Source organism: Lagenorhynchus albirostris, chromosome 17 (assembly GCF_949774975.1).
Source record: "Lagenorhynchus albirostris chromosome 17, mLagAlb1.1, whole genome shotgun sequence".
Taxonomy (NCBI): domain Eukaryota; kingdom Metazoa; phylum Chordata; class Mammalia; order Artiodactyla; family Delphinidae; genus Lagenorhynchus; species Lagenorhynchus albirostris.
In genome coordinates, this window is record NC_083111.1 from 22,108,363 (window position 1) to 22,124,217 (window position 15,855).

Consider the following 15,855-nt stretch of genomic DNA (forward strand, 5'->3'; position numbering starts at 1 on the left):
CCAGATATTTTAGTCATAAGCAGTGGGGAAGATAAGCTGAAGTGGGTTTATTCTACCTTGTCAGGTAAAAGAAATCACATAGCTTAGTTTTATTTGTTTTTGAAATGTCTATAAAAGGAAACACACAGCACGTACTCTTTCTTTTGAAATTTCTTTCACCAAACATCATGTTTGTGAGATTCATTTATGTGTTCCATATATCAATGATTTATTCACTCTTATTGCAGTAGAATTCTATCATATAAATATATCACAATTTATTTTTCCAGGATATTTACCAGAAATGAAAATCTCTACAAGTCTCAGATTGAAGATTAACAATAAGCCCTAAGCAGGATAAATAAAACATTTCCTCCTAGTCATATTTGTAACTGAAACTTCTGAATATCAAAGAAAAAGAGAAAATATTGAAATTAATCAGAGTCAAAAGACAGCTATTTACAAGATAACACCAATGATACTTCTTATCTGCAACTATAAATGGCAGGAGACAAAGGTGGGGTGTCCTCAAAGGGTTGAAGGAAAACCTTTATTGATCTGAATTCTATCTGGGCTAAACTTTCATCTAAGAGAGAAATAAGAAGAAAGATAGTTTAAGGCAAACAAATGCTGAAGCTGTTTACCATTCACAGACCTTTGCCAAAAGCATGACTACTAGATATACTTCAGGAGGAAGGAAATTAAATTCCATGAAATAATGGTGGGGGGGGAAATGTTAAACATATTCAGTCATCCTTGACTGAATAAAGGTAAAAGCAATGGTGATTTACTTGGAAGGGTTTAGTTATCTGCTGAACAAAAATAGTAGATAATATGGGTTAGTGTTCTACATTTATTTTAATTATTTGAGCAGTAGAAAGATATCAAGTTTAGATTTGTCAAGGATGTATTATAAAGTTTTAAAACTAACCACTAAAAGAATGGAAATAAAACCAATAGCATCCAAAAAAAAAAAAAAACCAGAATGGAAGAAAGAAAACTGAATTAAACCAATGGAAGGAAGGTATGCAAAATAAAAGGTAAAAAAATGCTTAATTGAAAACACTACATGTTAAAAAGTAAGTCTAAATATATTCACAATGAAGTCAAACAAATTATACTCTTCTATATATCTAGAGAGAGAGTGCCTTTTAAAGAAAATCTAGCTGTAAGTTGCTTACAAGTGTTTGGCTACAGTGCTGCATATTGATGCTGGATAAAATACTGGATAGTCTTAATGAATATAACCAGTTTTTTGAGCCATAGGGTATTACCATGAAAGGTTTTTCCCCAATATTATTTTTAATCAAGCTCTGTTGATACTTTTTTCCCTGCTCCTTAACAACATCCTAATTCTATATAGAATATACCCAATTAGATGCATTTATTAAATGTCTAGCCCAGTATGGTTTAAAACCTCTAATATCCAACTTAACTTCATCCCCCTCCAACTCAGGAAGGGTGCTCTCTATTCTCCTTTGGTCCTGTCCAGCAGTCTAGGCCTTCTCCCAGTGAGGTCCACTTGTCCAGAGATTGCCTTGGTGTTGTTATAATTTCTGTTTCCTCCTTTTACTTTGGACTCCTTTTACCTATGGGAGCCTTTTCACGGAGCTTAGGGGTCACTGAGGACCTCTTCTGAAGTGGAGCTTTCCATTTTTTACTCTACTGTTTTCATTACCAATCTATTTTTATTGGCTGTTGTAGCAAAACTTATGACTTCAAGCATCTCCAGGCAAGAAGTATGTCCTAAAATTACAGGATACATGTAAAACTCCTCCAAGAACTCTCCCATAATGCTCTACTCTGCTCAGTGGGGTACTCACATGAGCTTTCATCTAGCATGCAGCTGGTTAGTAAAATGCTTCTCCCATTCTTGAGATACCCCCATTTCTCAGAGTGATTATCTTAAACAGCTCAGCTTCGAGGGTATTACATTAGATATGTCTCTTGGCCCAGGGTGTATTACTCATATGTTCACTTATTTCATTGTTCCCTGTGCCTGCTGTGCTCCCTGTGCAAGGTGCTTGTTGCTTTAGATGTGAAGATGAGTGAGCCATGGCCTTTTCCTTCAAGTAGCTTGTCCTCTAGCAAATATCCTAGAAAAACTAGTTTGTGGGTGAAATCTGTGAGTAGATATTTCACAAAGACCACAGTACCTTTTAAATATGTCTAGTTTGCTTAGTGTCTAGATCTTTTCATTTTTCTCAGCTTAAATTGACAACTTAAGTTAATGAGAAATGAAAACCTACTAAGCTACTGGATAGGACACTGGATTATATGTGAGTTGTTTTCTAATCCAGTAATACACTGGGCTGTATTCCTTAAGTCAGTCTAGGCAATATTATGGTAGCAAACTCCAAAATTATTATGGCTTTTCTGAACAAAAAGGTTATTTGTTGTACAGGAAAATGTTGGTTGGCATCATCAACACTCAAGATACACTACCCTCCATGTGGTTATTCAGCAGTCTAGACTGCTGTGATCTTGTTATTGTATCATCTCAACATGAAGCCTCCACAATGACTGAGGCAAGGGAGGAGTAGAGTTGAAGAATTACTGTATCAGGGATTCACTGTTTGAGGATTGTAGAATAGGGAACTTTCAAAGGAATGAGTCCTTACATATTTATGGAAAGATATGGGAGAAGCTGGAGAAGTAAGTGTCTGAAAAATAGACTTGGAAAATCAGAGGGAAAAAAACCCCAAATAGTCCACGTTATGCATTGGCATGTGTGGACAAGTTGGAGTTTTCAACTGAATGTTGCAAGCCAGGGGTATCTAGTTCCCAGAGTATGGCTGCAAAGAGTTGCTGGTGGAGAAGAATGCAGGATCCTGCTGCCTTGTACCTGGTGGTGGACCTGGGTTTGCCATCACTCTCAGCAGTCAGGAAGAAGAGATGGACATGGTGGGTGAAGAGTAAGGGCAAGCTGGAAGCTACTGGCCCTTCTTCATCAATCTTTTACCACTTAATCACAAAGACCCTTAAATGGCAATTCACTTCTGGCTTCTAAACCTTTGTGTGAATTTCTCTTTGGGCCAACTCTAACTCAGAATCATACAGGGATGGGAATTCTTCAAAACATAGTTTCAGCTTAGTTAAATGAACATAGTCAACACAAGCCATTCTTCTCTCTCTCTCTCTTTTTTCCCTTAGGTCTAAGTATTATTAAAGCAGTTTCCAGCCCTGAGCTTTACTAATTGCAACATTCAGCAGCCTTTGGAGTCTAGTTCCAACTATATTTTCTTTGGTGGGTAGAGAGAAGGCAAGAGAAATTATAAAATGGAAGAATACAGAAATCTTGCAAATTAGAAAACTAATAGAGCATTTCTGTACAAAATCTTGTGGCACATTTGATGTTATGTGGAGTGGAACTATGAACATTTAGGGAAAGTATATTTTTACTGCATCTTAGAAATGTAAAAGTTAGCCATTTTATAATGATGGTATGAGTCATTCTGGACATTATGAAGACTGCAATATATTTGCCAATGCATGATTCTTCCATTTACGACTGTTATGCAATAGCAATAACAGGCAGTCAACACAAAGGAATTGCAGTTATTCACCTTCCAGATGAAAGGAAGAAAGAATTAATGTTCTCTTTTTATTAAAAAATAAAAATGAAAAAAAAACTATCATCAAGGCAAAGAAAACTTTCACAAATCTGTTGAGCTAGCCCAAATTTATGTAACAGCAAATTAGTATAGGACCTTATCCAATTAAAATTAAACATAATTACAACATAACTTGGATGTTTCTCCTGAGAATTACTCTTTTGATATATAAAAATACTAAAGATAAGGCAACATAAATGGAGAGTTTTTGCTGAATTTTTTCAAATCCCCTCAGATCTAGGTGAGTAGATCAACATTAGCAAGGTGATCTTTGAGATATTTTCTAGGAGACCTGGACTGGAAGTCAGAGGTTTTGAACTTAGTCCTGACTCTGACCAGCTGTGTGATCTTGGATAAGTCTCTTAACCTCTCTGAAGATTGGTTTTCTCACCAGCAAAATTAGCTATTTTGATAATATATCTTCTAAAGAAGTATGTCCAATGGAGATATGTGAGACACATATGTATTTTAAATTTTCTAGTAGTTGCATTTAAAAATGTAAAAAGATGAACTAAATTAATAATATATTTTATTTAACCCTATATATCCAAAATAACATCATTTCAACATATAATCAACACACAAAATTAGTGATAGTATATTTTACATTTTTTGCTCTGCAATCTGGTGTGTATATTACACTTACAGTGCAACTAATTTTGGAAGCTAAATTTCATTGGAAAAACTTGATCTGTATTTAGATAAAACATAAGTATAGCTGAAAAAGTAGATTGATATGCTGAAGTTGTTCCAAACATACTTAAATTTTTCTAATAACAAAAGCAACTGTCAGTTTTAAAATTTCAATTCAATTCAATTCCATTACAACTTAAATTAAAAACCCATTTCCTCAGTTACATTAGCCACATTTCAACTACTCAGTGTCCTTATGAAGCTTCCGACTACTCTATTGGACAGTGTAGTTCTAAAATCTCTGCTACCTCTCCTTTTACCTCTGTGAAGCTCTTCCAGAATGCTTTAAAAGAAAAATTGACTGGATTCTCTCTGTAATTTCAGGAATGTACTGAATATGAAGGGAGACATAATACCTTGTGCCACCTTCCTCCACCGAGGTACTGTTTCTTATGGATAAAGTTCATAAATTCTCTTGTTTTTCTTGCCTGCTGATGGAAACATTTTCACTTTGGTGAGCTTCGTGAAAATTATTAAATAAGGAAAACCAAACAGAAAAACCCTTTCCATTCTGTCTTTGACAGATACTTGAAGGAATAATTACTTCTCTTACTACTTTAGTATGAAATTTATTAAATGCATACAAATATATTCATGGTGGTGTTGCATGAAAAGGCAAAGGAGAAACATAAATATCTACCAATCAGAGAAAAGATATGTAAAATGCAGTATCTACATGCATTGCATTATCATACATAAGTCAAAAGCAATCAATTCAATTTCCATAAATTAATTAAGATCCAACGGTATGTGCAGAAACATGAAATCATATGAAAGACTTAGGAGGAAGAATTAAAAGTAGGATACAATTTTAAAATGCATATGCCAAACAATATTGTGGGTTGTTTAAAGAAACACACACACACACACACACACACACACATACTTATATAGACGATAGTTTGGAATAATTCGATGCAGGAAAATGGCTGCTTACAGGAACAGGGGCTGGATTGGACTGAGGATTGGGGACACAAACAACATGCCTACAAAGCAAAAAAATATGAGATTGTGCTACATAACAAGAAAGAGGATCATATCACTATCTTTCTAATTCTGTGCATTTATCATCTTTATATAATTTAAAATATATGAAGGGCTTGGCTGGCTCAGTTGGTAGAGCACAAGACTCAAAATATATGACAAAAGCCCTATAATGGGAATGTTATATATTTGAAATCCCTCAGGAGTTTATACTCTAGCTAGGGAGAGACACACGTACACAAAAAGTTACGATTCTGTGTGCTAATTGAAAACTATGACATAGTTTACAAATGTCTCTTTAATGGAGCTTTGGAAAAAATAGAAGATAAATATATTATATATAAAGTGTATAATATATAATATGTATATAATATATATTATATACATGTTATATATTTATATAAATATGTAAATCTCTTTCTAATATTTTAAATAACACATTTAGCTAGCATAATGACCATATTATTGTCCTACACACAATTATTAATAGCAAGAAAAAATGAGAGGGAGAAACCCAACATTTTGTGAAGCTCTATTATGTGCCAACCAGACTGTGTACTAGTTATTTTATGGACTAGTACCATATTTATCATATTTTTCTTTTCAGTGACCTCATAATAATAAGGCAAACGTTATTATTCCCATTTTGTGCATGAGAAAGCTAGAGCCTGGGGAGGTTGAGAAATGTGCTCAGTGTCATCAGCCTGTTTGGGAGCCATGACAATACATAAGTGTCACTCTGGAACCTGTGTCTTCCCAGACGCACTACAATAACTCCACAATAAAATTAATGTCTCTGCTTCTGAACAAGAAATGATAGGAAGTCCATTCCTTTTAACAGCAGTTAAATATGGTATAGAAAGTTCTGATCAAAGGAAAATTAGGACTACCATAGAATCACTGTCCTTTTCTCCAACCCCAAACGTTTCAAGGATGCTTCCTTAATTCTCAGCACACCTGCCCCTTCCTCCACTTCAGCCTCAAGGTCAGTCACTTCATTAGTCCAGTCCTTGGTCCCTTTCTGCCTTGATTATTGATTTATCTTTCTGATTGATTTCCCTCCTTAAAATGGCCACCCCCTTTATTCATGTTTAAAAGTGCTGCTAGAGTGATCCACGTGAAATGCGTAAAGCACCACGTCCTTCCTCTGCTTAAATCATCTCAGAGGTTTTCCTTCAGAACAAAATTCAAGCTATGTAGATTAAAAGAAAGGCTCCTCAACACATAAATTTCCTTCTACTTCTATTTTTCTCTCCTGAGAATCGTTATTTCGATCTTTTCTGTCTCATAATTCAACTTTTGCTCTTCAAGGTATATTTGAGTAACACCTCCCCAGGAAGCCTCCTCTGCCCTGACCCGGTAGGACAGATGGTGAGTCCTTTTCCTCTGTGCTTTCCATCCTTTTGCACATGCTTTTATCACACTGTGTTGTAATTGTTTTATTCACTGGTACATCTCTCCCATTGTCTAAATTTTTATGTTTTTCATTGTCATTCTCAGAAATTAGCACAGTGCCTGATTAAGAGCTCAGTAAATGTTTCTTGAATGGTGAAATTAATTTAATGGAATGTAATCTAAATATAAACTGAGGTTCCCCCCACCTGTATTTGTCAAGGTTCTTTCTCTCAGATCCATCACCCTCGTTACCTTTCCTCCCAACATACATGTGGCTTCAGGAAGAGAAGGGAGTTGTTTTTCATCATATGACTCTTACTTTCTCCTGCTCTCCTTTGCTCGGTCTTTTATAGGATTGTGATGGTGGTTTGCAGGGCAGGGGTAGGAAAGAGAGATTGGGATTCTGGTTGGTGATGTCAGTGCTATTTGTGTTGTTTGCTCGGAATTCTTAACGAAAGAGCAACCCTTAGTTATTTTTATAATATAGAATGCTTAACATATCATTTTCTTCAACTGGGTGCAGTGGGGAAAATTCCATTCTATATGCTATTATGCTGCAGTCCTATATACAGCTATAGTCTCCGTTCTCAAATGGGAGCTTACCCACTTTGCTTGAAGTACCATTCCCAGGGATTGTGATTTCTAAATTTGTTCTCCAATATCGGGGTCTACCCAGGATTATCCTTGCCTCCTAATCTGCACAAGATTTTTTGATATGCTACAAACTATAAACCAAATGGAACTTTAACATTCTCAATACACTGTAATAAAATATTATAGGATGAGTAAAGAGTAGAGGTAGAACTAGTTATACACTAGAACAAGTTAAGAAACACAGGTAGAGGTTACAGTTTTCATTTATCCCACTAGTTATTTCTACCACTAGGTATGCTGGTTTATTTATGACTTCCTTCATTACAGTACTCAGTCATTTTCCCTTAGCTTTAGGCTAGGATCTTGATTGATTAAGGTTCTTTGTCTTGTGAGGGGATCCAATTTTTCATTCCCGAGGAATTTATGCCCTTAGTGCTTCTTATTGAATAAAATTACAACTGTCTTTGGTAAAATTTTTCACTAATCAAAACAGTGGAAGAGGTGTGCAGGGGACTCAAGTTTCCCCCTTATGCTTTCCTGCTCTATCCTTGAAGGTCAGGTTTAATTGCCTCAGCCAGTACAATTTATGCCAGTTCTCTTAATCATACATTGGACATGGCCAGATTTCAATTCAGTGAAACCAAAACAAAATAAATTATCTTGTAGGAATGGTTCTTCCCTTGGCTTCTTAAATCTCCATAATAAAAGAAACAACCTCAACATAATAAATGCCATATATAAAAACTCTATAGCTAACATACTTAAAGGGGAAATACTAAAAGATTTTCTCTAAGGTCAAGAATAAGACAAGGATGCCCACTTTCACCATTTCTGTTCAAAATGTACTGGAAGTCCTACCCAAAGCAATCAGGCAAGAAAAAATATAAACTAAAAGGCATTCAAATTGGAAAGAAAGAAGTGAAATTATCTCTGTTCACAGATAAGAAATCTTATATGTAGAAAATCCTGAAGATTCCACACACACACCAAAAACATTACAACTGTTAAACAAATTCAACAAAGTGGCAGAATACAAAATCAACATGAAAAAAATCAGTTGAATTTCTATACACTAGCAGTGAATAATCAGAAAAGAAAACTAAGAAAATAATTCCATTTACAATAGCATAAAAAAGGATAAAATACTTAGGAATAAACTAAACCAAGGAGGCAAAAAATGTGTACACTGAAAACTAGAAAATATTGCTGAAAGAAATTAAAGAAGACAACAATAAACAGAAAGACATTTTGTGTTCATGGAGTGAAAGAAATAATATTAAGATGACAATAGTACTCAAAGCAATCTTCAGATTCAATGTAATCCCTATCAAACTACTAAGAATGTTTTTGCAGAAACAAAAAAATCCATCTTAAAATTCTATGGAAGCTTAAGGAACCCCAAAGAGCAAAGACAGTCTTGAAAAAGGGAAACTAATTTGAAGATTTCACACCACCTGATTTTGAAAGTTACTACAAAACTACAGTAATTAAAGCAGTGTGGTACTGGCATAAAGGCAGAAATATAGACCAATGGAGTAGAATGAAGAACCCAGATATAAACCCTCACACATATGGTCAAATGACCTTTGATAAGGATATCAAAACCATTCAATAGGGAAAGGACAGCCTCTTCTTCAACAAATGTTGTAGGGAAAGCTGGCTATTCACATGAAAAAAAAAACAGAGTTGGATCCTTTCCTTTTACTGTATTGAAAGTCAACTGAAAATGGATCAAAGTCCTAAATATAAGAGTTAAAACTATAAAACTCTCTGAAGAAAACATAAGGCAAATCTTCATGATCTTGGATTTGGCAATGATTCCCTGGATAAATGACAGAAGCACAGGCAACAAAAGAAAAATATAGGTAAATTAGGCTACATCAAAAAGGACATTATCAACAGAGTGAAAAAGCAAACCACAGAATGAGAGAAAATATTTGCAAATCATATGTCTGATAAGGGATTGATATCTAGAATATATAAAGAGCTCTTAGGTCTCAACATTTCTCCAAGGAAAATATATAAATGGCCAATATGCACATGAACAAACTTAACATCGCTAATCATTAGGGAAATATAAATTAGAACTAAAATGAAATATAATTTTATACCCATTAAGGTCACTATTATTAAAAAGAAAACAACAAACCCAAAACAGAAATAGCAATTGTAGGAGAGGATGTAGGTTAGGAAAAACTAGACCTTTGTACACTCATGGTGGGAACGTAAAATGGTGCAGCTGCTGTGGAAAACAGTGTGGTGGTTCCTCAAACTTTTAAAAATAGAATTGCCAAATGATGCAGCAATTCCACTTCTGGGTATAAACCCAAAATAAATGAAAGCAGACCCTCAAAGAGATATTTGTACACCCATTTTCATAGCAGCATTATTCTAGGTAACCAAAAGGTAGAAGCAACCCACATGTTCATCGACAGATGAATGGATAAACAAAATACGGTATATACATACTATGAAATACTATTGTCTTAAAAAGAAAGAAAATTCTGACCCATGGTACAACGTGAACGAAACTTGAAGAATGGACAAATCCTATATGATTCTACTTTTATGAGGTACCTAGAATAGTCAAATTCATAGAAACAGAAAGTAGAACGGTGATTGCCAGAGACTGAGGGGAAGAGAAAGTGAGGAGTTATTGTTTAATGGGCATAGAGTTTCAGCTTAGGAAAATAGAGCCCCGGAGAGGGATGGTGGTGACAGTTACACAATGTAAATGTATTCATGTCACTGAACTGTATGCTTAAAAATGGCTAAAATGCTGAATTTTATGCTATGTATATTTTACTACAATAAAAAATAAAACAAAATGACTTCTGTAACAGAAGAGTTCAGAGTCTTAGAGATATGAAACAATTAAGTGTAACTATGAACATATTATAGATTGATGGATTCTAACTAATAGTAGTAGACACTATATCCTGCAATTGAGCACCCAGTTCTGAAGAATTTTGACTTTCAGTATTCTGCAGCTTGGTCTTCAATTATTATTTTCCTCGTTATCTAAAGTTAGTGTTTTTAGATAATGGGGGAATAAAATAAGATCAGGGAATCCCACTGACACTTTCTCATTGCTTTACTTCTTTCAATGTGAAATTTATGAGTGATAATATTAAGATGCATAAAGCTAATACTAAGACATGGTGGTTCTGTTGCAGAATTACAAATGGAGAATGTTAACTAAAATCAGATTCGTTAAAGGGTGTATGCTGGAAATGACAAATTGCTGCCCAGTCTTCATCTAAAGACTGCTTGAGTTAATCTGCTTTACACCAGCAGCTGACACATCTGCTGAAGGCAGATGCCACCTTGGGAACCTGGAATTGGTGGCTGCAGTTAACAAATTCAACTCCCAGCCGAGGCAGCAGCCTACATAGCTTATCTCTAAGCTTGGTGGAACATGTGTTGAAAATCCCTGAAAAAACAGACAGACCGCTGAAGTAGGAGTCATCAGTATTTCAAGCACGGCTCTGCTACTGGGACCATCAGGAAATCACTCACTCCCTCTGAGTTGAATTTCCTCATCTGTAAATCAAGGTTGTTTTTGCCCATCCTTTTCATTTCTAAAAGCCCATGATCGACTACTGATCCACCCCCATATATTAGGCATCTTAAAGTGGTTCATGGAATAATAGTAGTGAGGCAACCAGGCTGATCCATAGATTTTTGTGGGACTAGGAATAAATCCATCCAAAATATTTTAAACTCTTTAAGAGAAAGATACACTTGGTATATATATAGAAACATTTAACTATAAAACCAATGAATGCTGATGATGACTCTGCTTTGATTTAGGGGCTTGAATACATGTATAAAAGCAGGTCTTATTTACATTATTCTCTGTACTTGATTGTCTTATTACATATAAATAATGCTCTCTTCCTTTTTGATGCAATGATTGAACAGACCTCATAGAGGAGAATGAGAATTTATTCTTCCCTTTTGTCCAAATGGGTTCGAGGATGGTGACACATCTCTCTCCAGCTAATGCTCTCTTTGATCCTTTTCCATAAAAGACTTCCCACTACCTAATCATCTTCAGGGTCTCCTGATCGTTCAGTTTGGTCTTTCACTCAACGCCTTGCATTCAGTTCTCACTTTGGTACCTGCCCATATTTGTGGTCAAATCCCACCCATGCCCACATTCAAATAGCACTTTCAGGAAAGCCAGACTGGTTCACTCTATCTCCACGTGCCACAGTGGGGAGGTAGGAAGGATCTCTAAGCACTTTGTTTACTGGACATTTCTTCTCTTTTTGGGGATGGCTACAGAACAAAAGCGTTTCTCTTTGTTCATTCTCTTTGTTTTAGGGGTACACTTTCTATAATACCACCAAAGTCTATATCAACAGCAGAAGTAGTAGCACAATGAAAACTTTTTTTTCTTTCTGTGCATATAATTCCAAATAATGGTGAATGACATCACTGGAATCATATCCAGCCAAATTTGCAATCATAAGACCTGACTTCAAGTGCATTGGCTTTGCTATTTATTAATTCCAAGCCCTTGGGGAAGTATTTAGCCTCTGTTAAATACCTTGATTCTGTGACTTCCTTGGTGGGGTAGTGGTTAAGAATCTGCCTGCCAATACAGGGGACACGGGTTCGGTCCCTGGCCTGGGAAGATCCCACATGCCGCGGAACAACTAAGGCTGTGCGCCACAACTACTGCAGCCCACGCGCTGTGCTCCGCAATAAGAGAAGCCACTGCAACGAGAAGCCCGTGCACCGCAACGAGGACTCAACGCCGCCAAAAAAAAAAAAAAAAAAAAAAAAGACTTAGATTCCGTTTCTTCATCTTTTAATGGAGAATTAACTGATAATGACTAGAAAGAATCTATTAAAAATTTCTAGCGTGGTGTCTGGACCTGGATAAGCATCCAACAGATATTAATGGAAATCATCCTCCTTTGAGCTTATATTTCACAAATTGTTTATCTTTTCCTTACAAAATTATTTTTTTAACATCTTTATTAGAGTATAATTGCTTTACAATGTTGTGTTAGTTTCTGCTATATGTATACATATATCCCCATATCCCGTCCCTCTTGTGTCTCCCTCTCACCCTCCCTATCCCACCCCTCTAGGTGGTCACAAACCACCAAACTGATCTGCCTGTGCTATGCAGCTGCTCCCCACTAGCTACTTTACATTTGGTAGTGTATATATGTCAATGCCACTCTCTCACTTCATCCCAGCTTACCTTTTCACCTCCCCGTGTCCTCAAGTCCATTCTCCACGTCTGTCTTTATTCCTGTCCTGCCCCTAGATTCATCAGAACCACTTTTTTTTTTTTCAGATTCCACATATATGTGTTAGCAAACGGTATTTGTTTTTCTCTTTCTGACTTACTTCACTCTGTATGACAGACTCTAGGTCCATCTACCTCACTACAAATATTTCAAATTTGTTTCTTTTTACGGCTGAGTAATATTCCATTGTATATTTGTGTCACATCTTCTTTATCCATTCATCTGTCGATGGACACTTAGGTTGCTTCCATGTCCTGGCTATTGTAAATAGTGCTGCAATGAACATTGTGACAAAGTTATTTTAATAGATAGGCTGCTTCGAAGCCTGGTATTTATTATAGCTGCTGCATAGGTGGGTAAATTGTTCTTTGCAAAAACTTAAAATCCCACTTTCTATCATAGTCATTATTTTGTACAGCTAGTATGAAAATTTTCCAACAAATGACAATAACTAATTGTGGACCGCTCTTTGTGGATATTAACCTTTTTATTGTAAAAAATATCTTGATTCTATTCTCTCTCTTTTTTTAATTCACTGCAGATTATGTCTGGAAGCTGAATTTCATTAAATTAATGTTTTCACCCATGGACCATCCAAAACAATCCATAGACCAGGGCCACACCCTGGGAAATTCTGATTCAGTGCCAGCTGATGTTTAGTAATACATAATTTGGAAATACTCCAGAAGCCATTATGTTGTACATTTCTGATTAATAAGAGCTGAATTAAATCAGTGCAGAAGAGCATGGGCTATTACAAAGCTCAGCAGGTTTCTCAGTATCATTCTTGAGTTTTGGATTCTTGTGCATAGTTCCATAAAGATGAGAATAGAATTTTAATTGAGTTTATATTTCCATGGGAACAAGAAAACCAGTGCTCCTTCACGTTCCCAGTTATATCTATGAAAATGTATCCTATTGTTCACTCCAAACTGCTGCAATGCAGTGCACGCTACTGAAATGAATTTTCTGCTTTAAGTTATCCATAATAGAATACAGCTTGCGGGTTTGTAATTGTATCTGTGCGAGGTTTTCCATCTCCTTGGATTATCCTCACAGACAAAGAATTTTAGAGCTGATGTCCAGCACTCTGATTTTGCAAATAAAGTAATTGAAACCTATAGTGAATAATGATTTTGCCTAAGGTAACACAGCTGGGTGAAGTTTTTTATCTGTTTTGGGTATACCACATGTAATTAACTCCTATTTTTCTTGCAGGGTGGAGGAACAAATACATTTTATAAAAAGCAGCAAAAAGGGAAATTGTCAAAGCACAACAGAACTGTCAGCAAACTTCAAAGAATCCAAGATATTTATTATATTCCACAGGTCATAATACTTTTCTGATTCCTTTCTTTTTCTACCAATCTTCTAATTAAAATAAAACCTACTGGCAATTTGTAAAGTGTAAAGCATAATGTAATACTGTTCTATTTCTCTCTAGTCATAAAGAAGAACAACATCTTGTCAATCACCCTTCAATCACAACAGAGTAGTAGACAGAGAAACTTGGATTTTTTATTATTTTGTTTCTAACCAGTATGTTAAATTTGTAAAACACACATAAAATAATAATGGGATACTTGGCTTTAGAATCCAATTTATTTTTATATAGTTTTTCATAGACATTCTCACAAGATGCTTGTTGGAGAGTGAGTTGTGAACAAAACAGATATAAGATGTTAATATCTTCTTTTCCTTTAGTTTTTTCCCTCTTTACGTAATATTGAGTATATTCAAAAAAAGTTTATACCTGCTACCTAGTATAAAAAATAATAAGACAAACACCCATGAAACCACTGCCAGCTTAACAAGTAGAAAATTACCATTATCTTTGAAATTTCTTATTTGTCCTACACTTACTCTATTATCTCTCCATTGGAAATAACAAATATACTGAATTTGGGGTTTATCATTCCTTTGTTTTTTTAATAGTTCTATTATATTCAAGCGGACCTTGAGATATTGTGGGTTCAGTTCCAGAAAAACCACAGTAAAATGACCATTGCAATAAAGTGAGTCACATGAATTTTTTGTTTTCCCAGGGCATATAAAGGTTATGTATACACTAAGCTGTAGTCTATTAACTGTACAATAGCACTATGTCTAAAAATATACAAACCTTAATTTAAGAATACTTTATTGCCAGGAAATGCTAACCATTATCTGAGTCTTTAGTGAGTCATAATCTTTTTATTGGTGGAGGGTCTTGCCTTGATGATGATGGTTGCTGAGTGATCCGGTGGTGTTGCTGAAGGTCAGGGTAGTTGTGACAATTTCTTAAAATGAGACAACAATGTTGTTATCTGTTAATGCCTGTTAATGTTAATATTTTGACTTCTCATGAATCACGAATGTTCTTAATGGTGTCTAGAATAATGATCCTCTTCAGAAAGTTTTTAATTGACTTTGGCCAGATCCAACAGAGGAATCACTATCTATGGCAGTTATAGCCTTGCAAAATATATTTCTTAAATAATACGACTTGAAAGTCAAAATTACTCCTTGGTCCATGGGCTGCAGAATGGAGGTTGTGTTAGCGGCATGAAAACAATATTAATCTCATTGTTCATCTCCATCAGACCTCTTGGGTGACGAGGAGCATTGTCAACGAGCAGTACTGTTTTGAAAGGAATCTTTTTTTTTTTTTCCTGAGCAATAGTTTTCAAGAGTGAGCTTAAAATATTCTGTAAACCATGTTGTAAACAGAAGTACTATCATCCAGCTTTGTTGCTCCATTTATAGAGCACAGGTAGAGTAAATTTAGCATAATTCTTAAGGGCTCTAGAATTTTTCATATATGGTAAATGAGCATTGGTTTCAACCTAAAGTCAGCAGCCTCATTAGCCCCTAATAAGGGAGTCAGTGTGTTCTTTGACACTTTGAAGCCAAGCATTGACTTCTCCTCTCTAACTATGAAAGTTTTAGGTGACATCTTTTTCCAATATAAGGCTGTTTAATCTACATTGAAAATCTGTTGTTTAGTGTAGCTACCTTCATTCATTATCGTAGCTAGATATTTTGGGTAACGTGCTGCTGCTGCTACATCAACACTTGGTGCTTCACATTGCACTTTTATATTATGAAGATAACTTCTTCCTTAAACCTCATGAAGTAACCTCTCTTAGCTTCAAACTTTTCTTCTGCTGCTTCCTCACCTCTCTCAGTCTTCACAAAATGAATGCCCTCCTTAAGGGCAGATATTAGGTCTTACAAGTTTTAGTATTTATTTTATAATTCTTTACACTCATAATTTGCAGAGTTCATGGCACTTGTAAGGGTATAAACATATATCAGCTATCAGGTTATCTACAAATGAGAGTTTG

General features: G+C 35.4%; 1 long non-coding RNA gene across 1 annotated transcript; it reads left to right on the top strand.

The window, feature by feature from the left end:
* Positions 1-4,509: 4,509 nt before the first annotated feature.
* Positions 4,510-13,838, top strand: LOC132508121 (uncharacterized). Its single transcript, XR_009536433.1, has 3 exons — positions 4,510-4,666; positions 6,582-6,641; positions 13,748-13,838. It is a non-coding gene; the product is annotated as an uncharacterized LOC132508121 (long non-coding RNA).
* The last annotated feature ends 2,017 nt before the right edge of the window (positions 13,839-15,855 follow it).